The sequence below is a fragment of the Silurus meridionalis genome, chromosome 6 (assembly GCF_014805685.1).
Source record: "Silurus meridionalis isolate SWU-2019-XX chromosome 6, ASM1480568v1, whole genome shotgun sequence".
In the NCBI taxonomy this organism is placed as follows: domain Eukaryota; kingdom Metazoa; phylum Chordata; class Actinopteri; order Siluriformes; family Siluridae; genus Silurus; species Silurus meridionalis.
The window spans coordinates 33,015,298-33,036,299 of NC_060889.1; the positions used below are offsets into that span (position 1 = coordinate 33,015,298).

At 38.4% G+C, this 21,002-nt stretch overlaps 1 long non-coding RNA gene across 7 annotated transcripts; it reads left to right on the forward strand.

The window, feature by feature from the left end:
• Nucleotides 1-5,909: 5,909 nt before the first annotated feature.
• On the forward strand, nt 5,910-20,844 carry LOC124387172. Of its 7 annotated transcripts, none has more exons than XR_006926102.1 (9): nt 5,910-6,350; nt 7,635-7,733; nt 7,874-8,282; nt 10,717-10,849; nt 11,161-11,257; nt 15,828-15,952; nt 16,421-17,929; nt 20,402-20,505; nt 20,700-20,844. It is a non-coding gene; the product is annotated as an uncharacterized LOC124387172 (long non-coding RNA). The 7 variants fall into 7 exon arrangements; XR_006926103.1 differs by having other exon boundaries at nt 20,747-20,843; XR_006926101.1 differs by lacking the exons at nt 20,402-20,505; nt 20,700-20,844 and having other exon boundaries at nt 5,926-6,350; nt 16,421-16,797; nt 17,770-18,534.
• Nucleotides 20,845-21,002: the final 158 nt, after the last annotated feature.

Below are 21,002 nucleotides of genomic sequence, written 5' to 3' on the forward strand. Positions count from 1 at the left end.
TTGTTGTTGTAATTTATTTTATTTCTTGTTCTAATCCTATGGTACGTATTTGATGGAGGAATAATGACCATGATTAGAACTGAGCCATAAAACAATAATTCCAGCTCCAAACTAAATGCAGTCCAGATCAAACATCAGAAACCCCTGAGATACTCAGAAAACTCCAAAAACAGCAGATTGTCCCAAACTTAAATCCCATCATCATGATGAAATGAGATTCACACACGAACCATGAGCAGTAATAAAGTAACTGTAGTGAAGTGTATCCGAATTAAACAGTGTGTAGTGTCACAGTCAGGCCAGTAGAGGTCACTGTTTACCTGCTGCTGAGGTCTTTATTCTAGATCAGGGGTCGGCAACCCGCGGCTCTCTCATCCCTCTTCTGCGGCTCCCTGTGGCTTTGGAAAATAAATAATGAGTATTTAATTGAAATGTATTTTATTTTAGTTCGTTAGTTTTTAAAGTGTAATTCTAAATTTGAAGATTTTGGTGATCTTGTAAAATCTAAATAAAACGAGTTTTTTGTCGCTCTTCATATGCGTCACAACCGCTGATGTGCGACACCCACCGGCACGCGACTTCTTCAACTTTGGTTGACGGCACACAGAAGAGGACGGCATTTTTGGTTTGCTGCCGGTGGATAATTTATGTTCGGCGTTCTTTTCATAAATACAAGAAGGACTCAAATAGACGTTGAGTATTTTACTTGAAAGTAACCTTCAACCCAATGTCTTTTTTAAGAAGTTCAAAATGTTTTTGTTGCATGCAGAAATGTAATTTCATTCTCTCTGCAGTTCACTGATTTCATAAATGCAGCACATTATGGTTTGATTATACATGGCATAAAGGCAAAAACAAAAACAACGTTACATGTAGTGTTATTTCAATTTAAACGTCAAAAGGGTTTTGTGGCTCCCAGTGTTTTCTTTTCTGTGGGAAACAGGTCCAAATGGCTCTTTGTGTGGTGAAGGTTGCCGACCCCTGAAATAGATCAACATGTTGACACAGATGTACACTGAGGAGGTGAACTGAATATAAATGACCTGCACTTCACCCCCAGGCAGGTGAGAAGAAGCCACAGAAACTCCACCACTGTTTACAACCGTAGTGAGCAGAAAAGCATCAACACACTTTATAACTGGGTTCAGGTAATTGGATTGGATGAGCTTATTGATGTATCTGTATGTCTACAGGGCATCCAGCAAGTTTTCACATCACTTCACTTTATACACATTTTATAATTCAACTTTATTCCAAAATGTATTACATCAATTATTTTCCCCAAAATTCTACAGTTGATACCCAATAATGACAACATGAAAGATGTTTGAAATCTTTGCAAATGTATTAAAAAGAAATAAAAATCATATGCATAAGTATTACAGCTTCTGCTCAATACTTCGTTGAAGCACTTTGACCACAAGTGCAGCCTCAAGTCTTTTTGAGTTTGATGCTACATGCTTGGCACTTATTTGTGGGCAGTTTCTCCCATTCTTCACTGCAGAACCTCTTAAGGTCCATCAGGTTGGATGGGGAGTGTCGGCACGCAGCCATTTTTAAGATCTCTCCAGAGATGTTCAGTCAGGTTCAAGTCTGGGCTCTGGCTGGTTCACTCACGGACATTCACAGAGTCCCGTAACCACTCCTTTATTATCTTTGATGTGTGTTTAGGGTCGTTCTCCTTTTGGAATATGAACTGTCGCCCCAGTCTGAGGTCCAGAGCGCTCTGGAGCAGGTTTTCCTAAAGGACATCTCTGTACATTGCTGCATTCATCTTTCCCTTGATCCTGACTGGTAAAACATCCCCACAGCATGATGCTGCCACCACTATGCTTCACTGTAGGCATGGTATTGGTCAGGTGATTAGCGGTGCCTGAGTTCCTCCAGATATTACCAAAGAGCTTAATAATTGTTTTATCGAACCAGAGAATTTTGTTTTTTTATGGTGTGAGTCCTTCAGGTGAACAGAGAACAGAGAAACATTGGAGCTCTTTCAGGGTGGCCATTGAGTTCTTATTTACCTCCCTGATTAATGCCCTTCTCCCCCGATCACTCAGAGTTCTGGTGGTTCCAAATTTCTTTCATTTACAAATGTTGAAGGCCACTGTGCTCATTGGGCCCTTTAATGCTGCAGAAATGTTTCTCTCCTTCCCCAGATCTGTGCCTCGATACAATCCTGTCTCGGAGGTCTACAGACAATTACTTGGACTTCATGGCTTGGTTTGTGCTCTGACATGCACTGTTAATTGTGGAACCTTCTATAGACAGTTGTGTGTCTTTCCAAATCATCTTCTTCTCTCAGCTTCTCCCATTAGGGGGCACCACAGCAGATCATCCATCTCCATACTCCCCTGTCCTCTACATCTGCCTCTTTCACACCAACTACCTGCATGTCTTCCCTCACCACATCCATAAACCTCCTCCTTGGTCTTCCTCTTTTCCTCCTTCCTGGTGTCTCCATTCTCAGCATTCTCCTACTGATATACCCCATGTCCCTCCTCTGCACATGTCCAAACCATCTCAATCTCACCTCCCTCACCTTGTCTCCAAAACATCCTACATGCGCTGTCCCTCTAATAAACCCATTTCTAATCCTGTCCATCGTCGTCACTCCTAACGAACATCTCAACATCTTCAGCTCTGCTACCTCCAGCTCCACCTCCTGTCTTTTACTCAATGCCACTGACTCTAATCCAGACAACATCTCAGGTCTCACCACAGTCCTATAAACTTTCCCTTTCATTCTCACAGATACTCTTCTATCACAAATCACTCCTGCTATCACTCTTCTCCACCCACTCCACCCTGCCTGCACTCTTTTTATATCATTCAGGATTATATTAATATACAAACCCGATTCCAAAAAAGTTGGGACACTGTACACACTGTAAATAAAAACAGAATGCAATAATTGTTAGGCGTGAGGATATGGAGGCGGAAGCTGGAATATCAGCAAGCTTGTTTATTTACAACACAAAATCCCCGCGGAGATCGGGATAATCCGACAAAAGGCGGTGCGTTATGAAGGAAGAGCGGCACGGAGGGAGCGACGGAGAAGCGTCGGTAGTCCGGGGTGAGTGAGGAGTCCAGGCGGAGACGCGAACACAAACCCATCATGAACATGAAGCAAACATACACCAACATGTACAAACATATAATAACGGACCAAGAGTGTAGGTGAATGTGGGGTTTTTATAGGCGGTGTGATGAGTGCTTGGAATAAGTCTCAGGTGTTCTGAATGAAGCCTGATTGCGATGAGCTCCATGTGGGTGGGGTACGCATGAGGCATGACAGCCACCGAAGGGGGCGTGGCAGGGGGGATTCCTGACAATAATGTGGAAGTTTCAAATTTCAATATTTTATTCAGAATACAACATAGCCCAGGTGAAAAAGAAGTTCTCCTTAATGTATTAAAAATATACTTGAAATTCAGATATATTTATACTGTATATTTATAGCACAATTCTACTCCTAACATGCTTACTTCAAGTGTGTTAAAGTCTACTGTTTGCATTTGAATGTATTATTAAAAAGTATACTAGACTTATTACTAGACTATACTAGGTCTTGGGTAGTAAATATATACTTAGTTGCACTTTTAAGAAATATGCTCAAACACACTCATACTTTTAATGACACTTTAGTGTATTTACAGAAAGCACACATATTTTATTGTTACTTAAAATATGCTTTATATTTACTTTGTGCACTACAATAATTAGTGTGTTTAATGTAACATCATCAATTCATGTTTTTAGGTGTATAATTGTCTGGACCTCAGCTGAGGAGGGTTCAATTACTGGACCTCAAGGATTTTCAGTTGAAGACTCCTAGTTTACGCCAAACATGTCTTTGTTCCTGTGTCCAAATAATTATATTTTAGACTCATTTGTCCAAAGAACATCATTCCAGAAGTCCAACACGTTGTCTATGTTCTCTCTGGCAAACTTCAGTCTGGCCTTCATGTTTTTCATAGAGAGCAAATGTTTCCTCCTTGCACACCTCCCACAAGGTGGCTACACTTGGGATTTGTGACTAAATGTGTGTAGTCTCTTTCTGATTGTAGAGGCATGCACTTTCACATCAAAATTAGCAAGAGTCTGCTGTAGGTCCTGTGATGATTTTTAATGATTTTGGTGACTACTTTTAGAATCTTCCGGTCTGCTCTCGGGGTGAACTTGCTTGAACGGCCAGACATGGGCATGTTGGCAGTTGTTTTGAATGTTCACCACTTGTAGACTATTTTCCTGATTCAAAATTCTTTGGAGATCTTTTTAAATCCTTTTCCAGACTCATAAGCCATTCCAGTGTTCTTTCTAAAGGCCTCAGACAGCTCTTTCAATCTCACCATGGTGTTCACTTTCACTTCAAAAGTCAGAAGCACAACAAACTAAATGTCCGAGTGTCAAATAGGGCACGCTTCTTTTAAAAGATTTTATAACGATGTTCTAAACATGTGTCCTGATGTGATAAACCTGTGTGTGATTTTAGCCATTTTAAGTGTGAATAAATGTGGGGATGTCCTTTATTCATTTTATTCCTCACCAGGAATTGTTTTTTTTTTAATTACATTTTACCAGTGGTGGGCCGTTCATTTGATACCTATAGAAACCATCAATACAATACAAAAACGCAATATAACAACGAGCGGCGTTAAACAGAGAGAGTTATTTCACATCTGGAGGTAAAAAACATTTTACTAAAGCAACAAACCCAGTTACACTCCAAACCTCTACACTACAACCACATCTGTGCACATACAACATCTGGAGCAGTTCACAATCAATATTTGTCTAATAACATCACAAAAGCATAAAAAATGTAAATAAAACACAACCTACACCAGAGATGCAGAATTATAATGTGCAGCGCCCCCCAGAGGATGTAATCCAGTGGTACAAGTGTTCAAGACTAAATCAATTTCTCTTCCTTTGTAGGCATAAATAAATCTATCTCAGATGTGTTCATGTGTGCAGTGTGCTACAGACATGTTTTGCTAGTCGAACTTGGCTGTAACACCAATCAGAGGACGGAAAAATGCTGATACTATTTTGTGAGGAGAATCTGAAATCTGATTGGACAAAAAATCTACATCCACATCCACGTACTGAAGCAGTGCAGCTGAGAGAAACACTACCACATGAAGAGAAGAAACTGATGGGAATAAATTAATACAATTTCATCAAACAAATATTAGAGTTCAGGTTGTAAATGTAGGTCAGTGCTTCTAATAGTGTTTAGACCAGCAGAGAAGTGTTTACTGACCCTGACGGCCCATAAGTAAAAAAAATATATTTATTCTTCAGTTTTAATTGTTTAGTTATATTACTTGAATCTCTCAGTATTATTAAAATGTATATTAAATATGAAGTGTCCTAATTTGCACATGACTGTATATTGCAGTATGTCTATTATTATAAAATATTAAATTAATAGAAATGTGCTCCAGCCTGCTTTACATGATTTAAAAACCAAACTGTATTACAAAGTGCATTTGTATATTTTATAAATATAAAATATACAAATGTACCAACTTTTAATATATTAATTATATTAAACAATCTGCATCTAATAAGTATCTAACTTCTAATCTTAATAACATTAATGAGTCAATTTGCCAAAAATACACTTGAATTGTGTAAGAAAGAAAGAAAATGACAAACATATTTCACATTCTTTGTACAGCAGTGCATTACATTATAGACTATACACATACACAGTCAGGAAGTGGTGATATCAAGAATTTACTGCAGATTCACAGGAGGCTTCAGTCTTCACTTCACAACACTGTGGAAAAATAACATTCTGCTTAATTTATCCTTTAAAAAAGTAAAAGAAAAGTTAGTGTTACATCATTATTTTTGTTCAGCGTATAAAAGATCAAATTGAAGATATCATTAATATTTCTTCATTTTGTCACTTTAGTGCCCAATTGCATTAATGACATAATCATACTGCTTTTGTAGTTCAAACTAAATGTTGCAGTTCATATTCAATTTCACCAATCAGAGACAAGCTTTTCAAATCCACAGGTAATTGTCCAATCGCATGCTGGCATATAAAGTATATGAAATAAACGACCTCTCATAGACCCTTTTAGTGCCGAGGGCGTGATGACGTCACGGCGCCAGCAGGAGGCGGCCTATACAAACCAGCACAGGGAAAAGATTCAAACCAGCACAGAGTCGATTCAAACCAGCACAGAGTCGATTTAAACCAGCACAGAGTCGATTCACTAAGAACACAAACATCATCTTGTGCTGGAGTACAGGATCTCATTTTAAATATTATCTCATACCTGCTGCCAGAAGAACAAAAACCATGACACAAAGAGCACAATTCATATCAGGTAAGAGTAAAGAAACTCTGACTTTTGTTGATGCTAATGTTTTAGCGTGTAATTTAGCTAACTGCTAGCTAACGACCAGACACTAAACATAAAGAAAACTGTTTGTGTCGTCTCCTTCTCTGCAGCTGTTATAACTGCACCTGTATAAACAGAGAGGTAGCAGTGAACAGAGCCATGTTATGTGTCAGGTGTGTGTACGAGTGTGTGCATGTGCTAATGTATAAACAGAGGTAGCAGTGAACAGAGCCATGTTATGTGTCAGGTGTGTGTACGAGTGTGTGCATGTGCTAATGTATAAACAGAGAGGTAGCAGTGAACAGAGCCATGTTATGTGTCAGGTGTGTGTACGAGTGTGTGCATGTGCTAATGTATAAACAGAGAGGTAGCAGTGAACAGAGCCATGTTATGTGTCAGGTGTGTGTACGAGTGTGTGCATGTGCTAATGTATAAACAGAGAGCTAGCAGTGAACAGAGCCATGTTATGTGTCAGGTCTGTGTACGAGTGTGTGCATGTGCTAATGTATAAACAGAGAGGTAGCAGTGAACAGAGCCATGTTATGTGTCAGGTGTGTGTACGAGTGTGTGCATGTGCTAATGTATAAACAGAGGTAGCAGTGAACAGAGCCATGTTATGTGTCAGGTGTGTGTACGAGTGTGTGCATGTGCTAATGTATAAACAGAGGTAGCAGTGAACAGAGCCATGTTATGTGTCAGGTGTGTGTACGAGTGTGTGCATGTGCTAATGTATAAACAGAGGTAGCAGTGAACAGAGCCATGTTATGTGTCAGGTGTGTGTACGAGTGTGTGCATGTGCTAATGTTTGCCATGTTAGTAGGCAACCTGAAGAGCAGCTCGTGATGTGTAGTGAGGTACTTTTCTCCTGCACCTTAGCCCCGCCCACAAAACCACCACAAGCTTTAATAAGTGAAAAAGGCAATATTAAACAAACATCACATTCAGGTTTATTATTTTTATTGTAAATTGTAAATAAAGTTGTATTATGTTCTCTATTTCCACAACAATTTGGATGCCTCCCTTCCCATGTCAAGTCATTATGTAGCTCAAAGCTTCTATTCAATATCATTTCCATTGTTTGGACATAAAAAACCTTTTTTTCTAAATATAATGTTTGTGTTCATAAGAACAAATAAAATGCATGTTGAATTGGCATGAGGGCAAATGAAGGATGGCAGAATCTTAATTTTTGGGTGGAATATACGTTTAATTGGTGTTTATGTTCATTCAGCTCAGTCTTCTCTGATTGATATATATTTATAATTTCAGATGTGTACAAAGACTTAATTGTAAAAATGGGATGCTTTTTAAGAGAGGAGAAGACATCTGGAAGACCAGGACACAGCAAGGAAAAAACCTATTGAGGCTGTAAATGTTTACGTTTATCTTTCATTCAGGATTGTTGTACTGTTTAACAGCAATATATAGTTTGCTTTTTTCCCTCCTTCATTTTTGACCCATGGGGTGGGATAAAATGTTAATTTTGTAAATGCACATGTTGTTTTTAGGTCACAAGTACCTCAAAATCTCAACCACAACCGCAAGTATCTCAAAATGCAGCGGAAGTTGCAACGGGAGAACTTTTTTTTTTTTTTTTTTTGCCTTTCAAGCTCTTCAGTTTGGATGGGGATCGTCAGTGCACAGCAATTTTTTAGATCTCTCCAGATGTTCAATCAGGTTCAAGTCTGGGGTCTGGCTGGGCCACTCGAGGACATTCACAGAGCAACTCCTTTGTTATCTTGGCTCTGTGCTCAGGGTCGTTGTTCTGTTGGAAGAAAAACCGTCGTCCCAGAGGTCGAGAGCACAGGTTTTCATCAAGGATATCTCGGTACATTGCTGAAATCATCTTTCTCGATCCTGACCAGTCTCCCAGTTTAACATTCCCACAGCATGATGCTGCCACCACCATGCTTCACTGTAAGGAACATGACGCTTGCCATTCAGGCCAAAGAGTTCAATCTTTGTTTATCATGGTCTGAAAGTCCTTCAGGTGTGTGTGTGTACGAGTGTGTGCATGTGCTAATGTATAAACAGAGAGGTAGCAGTGAACAGAGCCATGTTATGTGTCAGGTGTGTGTACGAGTGTGTGCATGTGCTAATGTATAAACAGAGAGCTAGCAGTGAACAGAGCCATGTTATGTGTCAGGTGTGTGTACGAGTGTGTGCATGTGCTAATGTATAAACAGAGAGCTAGCAGTGAACAGAGCCATGTTATGTGTCAGGTGTGTGTACGAGTGTGTGCATGTGCTAATGTATAAACAGAGAGGTAGCAGTGAACAGAGCCATGTTATGTGTCAGGTGTGTGTACGAGTGTGTGCATGTGCTAATGTATAAACAGAGAGGTAGCAGTGAACAGAGCCATGTTATGTGTCAGGTGTGTGTACGAGTGTGTGCATGTGCTAATGTATAAACAGAGAGCTAGCAGTGAACAGAGCCATGTTATGTGTCAGGTGTGTGTACGAGTGTGTGCATGTGCTAACGTTTGCCATGTTAGTAGGCAACCTAAAGAGCAGCTCGTGATGTGTAGTGAGGCACTTTTCTCCTCCACCTTAGCCCCGCCCCCACAAAACCACCACAAGCTTTAATAAGTGAAAAGGCAATATTAAACAAACATCACATTCAGGTTTATTATTTTTATTGTAAATTGTAAATAAAGTTGTATTATGTTCTCTATTTCCACAACAATTTGGATGCCTCCCTTCCCATGTCAAGTCATTATGTAGCTCAAAGCTTCTATTCAATATCATTTCCATTGTTTGGACATAAAAACCTTTTTCTAAATATAATGTTTGTGTTCATAAGAACAAATAAATGCATACAGGTTGTATTGGCACAAGGGCAAATAAAGGATGGCAGAATCTTAATTTCTGGGTGAAATATACTTTTAATTGGTTTTTATGTTCATTCAGCCCAGTCTTCTCTGATTGATATATATTTATAATTTCAGATGTGTACAAAGGCTTAATTGTAAAAATGGGATGCTTTCAAGAGAGGAGAAGACATCTGGAAGACCAGTACACAGCAAGGAAAAAAAACCTATTGAGGCTGTAAATGTTTACGATTATCTTTCATTCAGAATTGTTGTACTGTTTAACAGCAATATATAGTTTGCTTTTTCCTCCTTCATTTTTGACCCATGGGGTGGGATAAAATGTTAATTTTGTAAATGCACATGTTGTTTTTAGGTCACAAGTACCTCAAAATCTCAACCACAACCGCAAGTATCTCAAAATGCAGCGGAAGTTGCAACGGAGAACTTTTTTTTTTTTTTTTTTTGCCTTTCAAGCTCTTCAGTTTGGATGGGGATCGTCAGTGCACAGCAATTTTAAGATCTCTCCAGAGATGTTCAGTCAGGTTCAAGTCTGGGCTCTGGCTGGTTCACTCACGGACATTCACAGAGTCCCGTAACCACTCCTTTATTATCTTTGATGTGTGTTTAGGGTCGTTCTCCTTTTGGAATATGAACTGTCGCCCCAGTCTGAGGTCCAGAGCTCTGGAGCAGGTTTTCTAAAGGACATCTCTGTACATTGCTGCATTCATCTTTCCCTTGATCCTGACTGGTAAAACATCCCCACAGCATGATGCTGCCACCACTATGCTTCACTGTAGGCATGGTATTGGTCAGGTGATTAGCGGTGCCTAGGTTCCTCCAGATATTACCAAAGAGCTTAATAATTGTTTTATCGAACCAGAGAATTTTGTTTTTATGGTGTGAGTCCTTCAGGTGTGTGTGTGTGTGTGTGTGTGTGTGTGTGTGTGTGTGTGTGTGTGTGTGTGTGTGTGTGTATATGTATGTATGTATAGGAGCATTTGCTTGCTGTAACTTTTCTTGATATAAATTGCAAGCAAATTAGATTTGTCTCCTTCACTTTTGTCTGATCCGAAAAATTAACCGGTCCGTGACTCAAAAACCATAATGTGATCCGAACCATGAGTTTTGTTAACTGTTGCACCACTGATAAATAAAAATATACAATTCTCTGTTTTCTTTGTTTTAGTTTGAAAAGATAAAAAAACTTTGGACACTATCTGGCGTTTTCTTTGGCCATAATGTTCTCCTCGCCCCTCGCTGTTTTCTCTTCGTTCTTCCATTTTTTTATTTTGGAGGGTCTGCTGTTACCTGTGCAGAGCGCTCCAGGGTTTAGCGGGTGGTGGGTCTGTAATAATGGTTCGTGGGAACACAGTGTTTTGTGTTTAGTTAAATGGACTATGAATCATCAATCCAAAATAATCTTGTAATCAAATTACTCAATGAATCATTACAGCCTTACTGTGAATAGTTTCCAGATGCACTGTAATCGGTGGTGTTGAGACTGGTATTCTAACCTTTTATCCAATGTAACACACACAGGCTGTGCTGGATAGTGACAGTGAACAAGAAGATAATGATAGAAGAACAGAATTTGAGAACAGCCTGCTGCAGGGGACGTCTCCCCAGAAAACTCATGTAGTGCTTGATGATGATGTTGTCAAAGCTTTGAAAGGTAAGTTGACAAGAATTAAAATTGTAAACATGCAACATATATATTTAATGTTTCAAGCCATTGGTCAACCCATAGTGTTTTTTTTTGTGTTACAAAATTAATCTTTTATTTTGATTACAAAATTATTCTGCCACTCATTCTAGCTTTTGTATTGTTAATCCAACCTGTGAGTTATGTTTAATTGTAAGTAATGTTTTAAATTAAATTGTTGTTGTTCGTTAGTTAAAGCATAGGTTTACATTTTTTTATATTGTGCACTTGCCTATGCTTACATGGATTAAGTCATTGCTCACTGTAAGCATTCCTTCCAGATGTCATTTTGACTTTCGTGATGGGAGACAAAAATATTGAACTGAAGCTGATATGAGGCCTCACGTAAACGCACAGAGAAACTGGTAACCTAAAAAGGTAAATTCAACAAATAATTATGTTAATAACTAAAGGTCGGCCAACAGTGGCTTTTATGGATACCGATCGCTAGGTTGAATCATACTTCCTGATAGCCGATTTAGCAACGAACGTTTTGGATACTGGATAAAAAACAAACCAAAATTATCCATTTAAAATAATAGCTGCTTCTTCTTCTTCTTCTTCTTTCGGCTGCTCCCATTAGGGGGCGCCACAGCGGATCATCCGTCCTCTACATCTGCCTCTTTCACACCAACTACCTGCATGTCTTCCCTCACCACATCCATAAACTTCCTCCTTGGCCTTCCTCTTTTCCTCCTTCCTGGTGTCTCCATCCTCAGCATTCTTCTACCAATATAATTCATGTCCCTCCTCTGCACATGTCCAAACCATCTCAATCTCACCTCCCTCACCTTGTCACCAAAACGTCCTACATGCGCTGTCCCTCTAATAAACTCATTTCTAATCTTGTCCATCCTCGTCACTCCCAACGAACATCTCAACATCTTCAGCTCTGCTACCTCCAGCTCCACCTCCTGTCTTTTACTCAATGCCACTGTCTCTAATCCATACAACATCGCAGGTCTCACCACAGTCCTATAAACTTTCCTTTCACTCTCACAGATACTCTTCTATCACAAATCACTCCTGCTATCACTCTTCTCCACCCACTCCACCCTGCCTGCACTCTTTTCCACCTTCTCCACCTCTTCTCCCTGCAACCGCACCCCTCCACTGCTCTCCCTCTCATTCACACACATGTACTCTGTCTTACTCCTACTGACTTTCATTCCCCTTCTCTCCAGCACATATCTCCACCTCTCCAGGCTCTTCTCAACCTGCTCCCTACTCTCACCACAAATCACAATATCATCCGCAAACATCATAGTCCAGGGAGACTCCTGTCTGACCTCGTCCGTCAACCTGTCCATCACCACTGCAAACAGGAAAGGGCTCAGGGCCGATCCTTGATGCAGTCCAACCTTCACCCTGAACCAGTCTGTCGTTCCTACTGCACACTTCACTGCTGTCACACTGTCCTCATACATGTCCTGCACCACCCTCACATACTTCTCTGACACACCTGACTTCCTCATACAATACCACAACTCCTCTCTCCACCCTGTCGACGCTTTCTCTAAATCCACAAATACACAATGCAATTCCTTCTGTCCTTCTCTATACTTCTCCATCAACATTCTCAAAGCAAATAAGGCATCTGTGGTGCTCTTCCTCGGCATGAAACCATACTGTTGCTCACAGATGGTCACCTCTTCTCTCAGCCTGGCTTCCACTACTCTTTCCCATAACTTCATGGTGTGACTGATCAACTTAATTCCCCTGTAGTTACTGCAGGTCTGCACATCTCCTTTATGCTTAAAGATCGGTACCAGCACACTCTTCTCCATTCCTCAGGCATCTTCTCACCTTCCAAAATCCTGTTAAACAATCTGGTTAAAACCCACTGCCATCTCTCCTAAACATCTCCACGCTTCTACCGGTATGTCATCTGGTCCAACCGACTTTCCACTCTTCATCCTCTTAATCGCTGCTCTCACTTCCTCCTTACTAATCCTATCTACATCCTGCTTCACCAACTCCACATCATCCAACCTTCTCTCTCTGATTTTCCTCATTCATCAGCTGCTCAAAATACTCCTCCACCTTCTCAACACACTCTCCTCACTAGTCAACACATTTCCTCTCCATCCTTTATTGCTCTAACTTGCAGTACATCCTTCCCAGCTCGGTTCCTCTGCCTGGCCAATCAGTACAAATCCTTTTCTCCTTCCTTAGTGTCCAACTTCTCCTACAGCTCCTCATATGCCTTTTCCTTGGCTTTCACCACATCCCTCTTTACCTGCTGCCACATCTCCTTGTACTCCTGCCTACTTTTCTCATCACCCTGTTGATCCCACTTCTGTTTTGCCAACCTCTTTCTCCTTATGCTCTCCTGCACTTCCTCATTCCACCACCACGTCTCTTTGTCTTCCTTTCTATTTCCAGATGTTACACCAAGTACTTTTCTAGCTGCCTCCCTCATCACTCCTGGAGTAGTTCCACAATCATCCAGCACCTCTTCACCACCACCGAGCTCCTGTCTGACCTCTTCCCTGAACCTCACACTACACTCTTCCTCCTTCAGTTTCCACCTTTTTATTCTTCTTTCAGTCCTCACTCTCCTCCTCTTCTTCTTCACCTCCAAAACCATCCTACAGACCACCATCCTATGCTGTCTAGCTACACTGTCCCCCGCCAACACCTTACAGTCTCCAATCTCCTTCAGGTTGCATCTCCTGCATAGCACATAGTCCACCTGTGTGCACCTTCCTCCACTCTTATACGCCACCCTATGATCCTCCTTCTTCTTAAAATAAGTGTTCACCACTGCCATTTCCATCCTTTTAGCAAAATCTACCACCATCTGCCCTTCCACATTCCTCTCCTTAAAACCATACCTACCCATCACCTCCTCATCACCTCTGTTCCTTCACCTACATGCCCATTAAAGTCTGCCCCAATCGTTCTTTCCTAGGTTCACCTTCTACCACTTTATCTAATTCACTCCAGAATTTTTCCTTCTCCTCCATCTCACAGCCAACTTATGGAGCATAAACACTGATGACATTTATCATCATCCTTCAACTTCCACCTTCACGATCATCACCCTATCAGAAACTCTCTTCACCTCCACTACACTCTTACTGTGCTCTTCCTTCAGAATCACCCCTACACCATTTCTCTTCCATCCACACCATGATAAAACAGTTTAAACCACCTCCAATGTTCCTGGCCTTACTCCTTTCCACTTGGTCTCCTGAACACACAGCATATCTACTTTTCTCCTCTCCATCATATCAGCTCCCTCTCTCCATTTACCAATCTGAGTACCAACATTTAAAGTACCAACCCGAACCTCCACTCTCCTACACTGCTCCTTTCCCTGCCGTCTCTGTAGACGTCTTCCTCCTCTCCTTCTCCTCCTTCGGCCAACAGTAGCCCAATTTCCACCGGTACCCTGTCGGCTAACGATACCTGTGGTGGTCGTTGTTAACCCGGGCCTCGAAAGATCCGGTATGAAATTCTCATTTGTGATCCGCATATTTGATTTGGCACATGTTTTATGCTGGATGCCCTTCCTAACACAACCCTCCACATTTACCCGGGCTTGGGACCGGCACTACGAGTGCACTGGCTTCTGCATCCATAAAGGCTGGGTTAGGAAGGTGTCACCAAGAAAAAGAAAAAGAAAAGAATACAAAAAAACAAAGCCCCGGCCAACCGGACTCGTACACAAACAATTCACACGATGCACGTGTTGCCACCATGCAGCACACTCCTGAGACCGGCCAACCAGGGGACCAAACAAAAACAACACGGGAGAAACAGCAATTGACTTAAATTTTCATCGGCTACCAAAAATGGCAACCAATCAGCATTTCTTCATTCACATCTTCATTGGCAGATAGCAGATATAACAATCAGTTGATGTTCAAGCATTTATCCTGATCTACACCAGCGCCCATAAAGGGTTTTGCTCTACCAATCTTTTAAGCTCCCTACGGAGAGTATGGTCATAAACATTCTCACAGAACCATAGCTACAGCAGACCATCAGCTTACGCCACAGCAAATCCTGTCCAGTGACAATATCGAGGTCCCACGAAGTGAATCGCTGTTTCTCCCTAAAAAAAAAAAGTGACAAAACAAAACACTACCTACTTCCCAGCCTAACAAAGGAGTGAGTATATTCAAACTGATCCATCCTGCCGACTGCGCCAAATTGTAAGGGTTAATCGAATTGCAGACGCATTATCTCGTCAGAGTATGGAATATGTTTTTCCAGGTACAGAGATCCTATTAGCACTACGACAGCAGGTTGGTATACATCCCCTGGAACAGGCAGTGGTAAGGGTTAATGAAATTGCTGCACTGCCTGGACGTTCACAATCAGATTTGTGTGTCACTGGTACGCAAGATTATAAACTTAATATAAATATAACTCTTAAATTCTACAAACTTACAGGACTGTAGCAGATGATCTGTGTTCAGCTCTGAGACAGATGGAGGTGCTTTCAGATATTTGGGGTTGTTTATGGTGCAGTATCAGAGGCTTCTAGAAGATCAGCAGCAGTGTTCTTTGTTCTACACAGTTTGCTGTTTTAGATGAAACCCTGTGAGAAGCAGAAGTGTTTGTGATGGTGGACGTGATCATGTGATTGGACTTCATAGGAATCTTGTGCACTTGTGATTTTTCCTGCTTGTGATGTTTAATTGATCAAATCACACTTTAATCCTCCAGAACTGAGCATCTAAAATTGACAGGAACATTTTCACCTTCATATGAACTTTATTACTGAAGTCTTTCATTGACTTCATCATTTCTGCTCTGAACTGTGATCTTCAGCAGAAATGACATCAGATAGAAGAAAATGATTTAAGTGATCAAAATACAGTTATGGTTTTATCCTACAGTGCAAGTGTAGTTTTGTCATCAACACTGTGTGTGTGTGTGTGTGTGTGTGTGTGTGTGTGTGTGTGTGTGTGTGTGTGTGTGTGTGTGTGTTTAGATGATAGGAGGGCTTCACCAGTGTGGATGATTGTCCTGATAGTGATGCTGGTGCTGCTGCTGGTTGGTGCAGTGGGTGTAATAATCTATCAGAGGAAGCGAATTCAGTTCCTCCAAAGGAACCCTGTAAGTATCAGAACCATGCAGCACTGTGACATCAGACATCACATGACTGTTCTGTAATCAGAATCAAATCCACAGCACATCCTCCTGATTAGACTCCACTCAGACACTGCATGGACACTTCCACCAGAAAAACATCATCATCTATAAATAACAGAATATTTCCACATGTTCTTCAGTGATGTCTCTGTGATGCTCTACTACTGATCCCTGAGAGAGAAAACCATCAGATTAGTCCTGGTCCTACATGTTCATCTGAACACTCACTATTCCATACTGTACTCTTTACACGTCAATTCCAACAGTCTCACACTGAGGAGGAAATCCTCCACAGTTCCTTTATATCCAGACTTTACACACAATTTTAGGAGATGTGATAAATTACTGAGACGAGGCGTGAAATACATTTTATCTGTTTGCTGTCTAATAATCTATAATCTTACTGACTGTGGATATTTTATTCTCTTACAGGACCAACTGAGAACCTCATGAAACTACAGAATGGTCTACACAAGCAGAACAAATCATCTTCTGAAAATGTTCACAGCATGAAACAGTGTGAGAAAGAGACTCATAGATAATTAATCTGTCCTCTCTCTCTCTCTCTCTCTCTCTCTCTCTCTCTCTCCCTTTAATATTGTAGAAATGGTGATGAAATGGTAAAAGTCAAGTCAAGTTTACTTCTATAGCGATTTTCACAATGGTCATTGTCTCAAAGCAGCTTTACAGAATTTTACAGTGAAGGTGAATGGTGTGTGTTTATCCCTGATGATGAAGACTGGTGGCGACTGTGGTGAAGGAAAAACTCCCTTAGATGTTATGAGGAAGAAACATAACATCTTGCGCTGGTACGTCTCTAGATGGTTCTGGATGTTCGGGATGTTATTAATAAATAAATAATAAATTTAGCTGGAAATCTTCATTGTGTTTTGCCATATCCTAACGTACATCACAAATCAGAGGAATATCTTTCAAATTTCACAATATGATATTTTCATCATATTTCCCACCTGCTTATTTTTGTGCTATAAATATCAGCTATTTGCAAATAAACACAACAGTATTTGTATGTTTTTATTTAGGGAGATGTTTTTGCTGTTTAAGGCTGTTTACAAAAACATCAGAAAATATTTAAATCATTTAACCTGTAATAAAAAGGCTCTTTATTATTATATCTTTATTAAAATGCAGATTAAAGTCTGCACCCGTTTCATTATTACAGAAAATAACAGAAGCAGAATAAAATACAGAAATGTCTGTAAATAATTTTTAATAAAAAAGCTGAAATTGTTCACGTCCATAAGTATTCTTTGGCAGCAGTTTCAGTCTTTTTGGGTTTAAAACAAAGAGCTTTACACACCTGGATTGGGGGATTTTCTGCCCCTCTTCAGGGAAATCCTCTCTGGCTGGGGCAGGTTGGATGGGAAGCATCGTGGACAGACAATTTCTAGTCTCTCCAGAGATGTTCAGTAGGGTTCATCTTGCCGTTTTTCTCGCACCACTCGGTATTTAAGCAGACTGTTTTTATTTATTTATTTTCTTTTTTTTTTATTGAAAGACAAAAAAAATGTACAATCATATAATGAAATATCATATATATAATACTGAGATTTTTTAATACATTTTTAATTCAGCCTTGAATTGAGAGATATCGGGCATCCTTTCTGACCATTTATATTTGTGTGTATAGAACTTACCTAATAATATTAACAAATTTAGCATAAAAATATGACTCTTATCCATATCTTTTTTTATTCAAATAAATAACAGCTTTTTTTGCTTATCTCAATTTTAAAACATTCTCAAAATTGTTCTTCCAGAAATGTTTCAGAAACGAAACGTTGCGGGACAATAAATCAACCATCTGAAAAATGTATTATTACATTTTCTATCTGTATCAATATCAATACCATTTAATAAGACAATATTCATCAGGAGCTATTGGAATACCACATTTCTGAAGAATTCAGTATACAGTATGTAAGTAAATATCCTTCATTTTTTTATCAATTACGAGACCATTACATTTTAAATTTTTAACCCAATTTTATAGAAAATGTATTTGTTGTTATATTTAACATTTTTATTATTCCATATTAGTTAGATAATGGGTAAATATGTTTGTATATAAGTACCCAGTATAAAATAACCTGTCTATGAAAAAATTAGATAACTGAATGGGTGGTTTATTTACTTTAAAATTACATTTGAAAAGGAACTCTATTCCCCCAACTTTTTAAAAAACATGATTTGGAGTTATGTACTGTATCTTATTTTATGTCTAATGTAATGTTAAATTATGAGGTTTGTTTGTCCATATAAAGTTGAATAGAACTGAGTTGATTTGTTCAAGAAAAGATTATGAGATAGCGGTTTTGGATAAAAGATTCCTACCTTTTGAGTGATAAATCCATCATGAGACACATAATAAATGTTTTTTTTAATCAGATTTTTATAGCTATTGATACCAAGATAAGTTACTTCTTTCTTTAATGGAATACCTTCAAATTCAGCAAAAGTAATATCATTGTCTTTGAGTGGAAAAGCGTAGATTTTTTTTTTTAATATTTAAAATTAAACCTGACACTTTGAAAATATATATATTTATATTGATTGCAATATTGTTTATATTGATAAATAAATATATATATATATATATATATATATATATATATATATATGTATGTGTGTGTGTATGTATATATATATATATATATATATATATATATATATATATATATATATATATATATATATATATATATATATATATATATGTATATATATGTATATATATGTATATATATATATATGTGTGTGTATATATATGTATGTGTGTGTGTATGTATATATATATATATATGTATGTATATGTATGTGTGTGTGTGTATATATATATATGTATGTGTATTATATATATGTATGTGTGTGTATATAGATAGATAGATAGATGCATTCTATAATTTTTTTAACCTGTGATTATATCTTTCAACAAAATCTGCAAGCTGACATCTAATTTCTCTGTCCCCAATTCTAATGCTTTGAAAAGAGTAATTATGTATATGTAAAGACATTGTTTGCATAACTAGGAGAAATATAAAGCGGGCCGCCGGGTGTCCCTGTTTTATGCTAAATCGATAAGTCGTTCCCTGTGAGAGTTTAACTGAACCATTACAATCTGACCATGTGATCTGTGATGATTACAAATGCTGAGCTTATAAACTAGGAGCTACTAACCATATAGACTGTATAAGACTGCAGAAAGAACATCACTTATAATCTTATAATCCAGTAATCATGTTAGTTCTCACTCCCCAGTGTTCTGTATTGTTGAAAGATTTATGATCAAACTCTTGATGTCACCCAACTGAGGATGAGTTCCCCTTTTGACTGGTTCCTCTCAAGGTTCCTCTCTGGTTCCTCTCAAGGTTTCTTCCTCATAACATCTAAGGGAGTTTTTTCTTGCCACAGTCGCCACGGCTGCTCATCAGGGATAAACACACACCATTCACCTTAACTGTTGATTTGTGTAAAGCTGCTTTGAGACAATGTCTGTTGTGAAAAGCGCTATACAAATAAACTTGACTTGACTTGACTTGATTACAATCGTTATATAAAGTTTGTATCGCCCTTTTAAAGTATTGACCAAAACCAGAAAAATCTAAATAGTAAAAAAACAAAGTCAAAATGTTTTACAGTAACAGAAGCTTTATATATGTCTACATATAAGATGTAGCTGTTATCGTTTATATAATCTGTATAATCAATTGAATCTAAAATGAATCTAATATTGTTGCTAATATGTCGTCCTTGCATGAACCTGACTGACTCTTATCTATAATTGTATCTAGACATAACTTTATTCTTTGTGCAAAGATGTGAGCCAATAGTTTTACATGATTATTAATTAATGTTATTATTAGGCCATCATTCTTTATTCTCTTTTAACTTACTGATGTTCTTTTTAATTTCTTCTAACAATATATATTGATCCAAACATCTTTGTGTTTCGTCAATACCTTGCACAATTGTTTGAATATTAGAAAGTAAATTTGAAGATCAGCAACTGTTGTGTTCAGAGTATAGTTTTTTTATAAAATTCTTCCACAAAATCAAAAATTTTTGCAGGGTCTTTATATATCTGCTCATTAACTTTAAGCTTTGAAATTATGAAAATATTTGATATTCCCTTCACCATATTCTAGAAAGGACGAAAGCTCCTCATGCCATATTTTGATAGATATTGTCTAATTCAGATTGTAATTCAATTAACAGATTGACATCAGCTTGCATTTGTTTTTCCTTTTCATAAACAGATATTATTTCTTTGAGTAATCTATCTTGTCTCAATCTTTTTTTGCTTAGATTATTATTTTTCCCTTTTGATGGCTATATTGCAGATTTAAAATTGTATAAAGTCCCAATATTTGCCATATATTTTGTCTTTTTTAGCTATTGTCAAATTTTCCTCTATCCACGGCTGGCACTGCTGGGAGAGCAGCGAGGCTGCTAAAAGCAGGAGTGGGCCGCATCTAAAGCGTGCCCATCACTCAAAAGTGTGTCATTGAATTTCCAGTCATTTGGTTTATATTTAATATATTGTTTTTTTACACATATTACTAAAGAAAATTATATTATGATCAGAAAAACTGATGGATCTATTTGAGTTTCATCCACATTATCTAATAAATTATTTGAGATAAGCCAAAAGTCAACACTGGATCTCTTAGATAAATCTTTGGTATTTCAGGTGAACTGGATTTGATCTGGATTTTTTTTGTCCACACATTACAACAGTTTGAATGCAGCCAGAGATGATTACATTCTCCACAAGTTCTTCTCAAGGATCTTTGAGGGTGACAATCTTTAATAGGTACATCTATGCAGTTCCAAACACCCCAATTATTAATTTAGCATAAACAAATTATTCAATAAGGAATACATTTTTTTCTCAAAATTCAGCAAAAAGAAGTGTGTTTTTGTGGCTGTTATTATATCCATATATATTACCTAAAATGAAAATATTATTACATAAAAAATCCATAAATTCAAT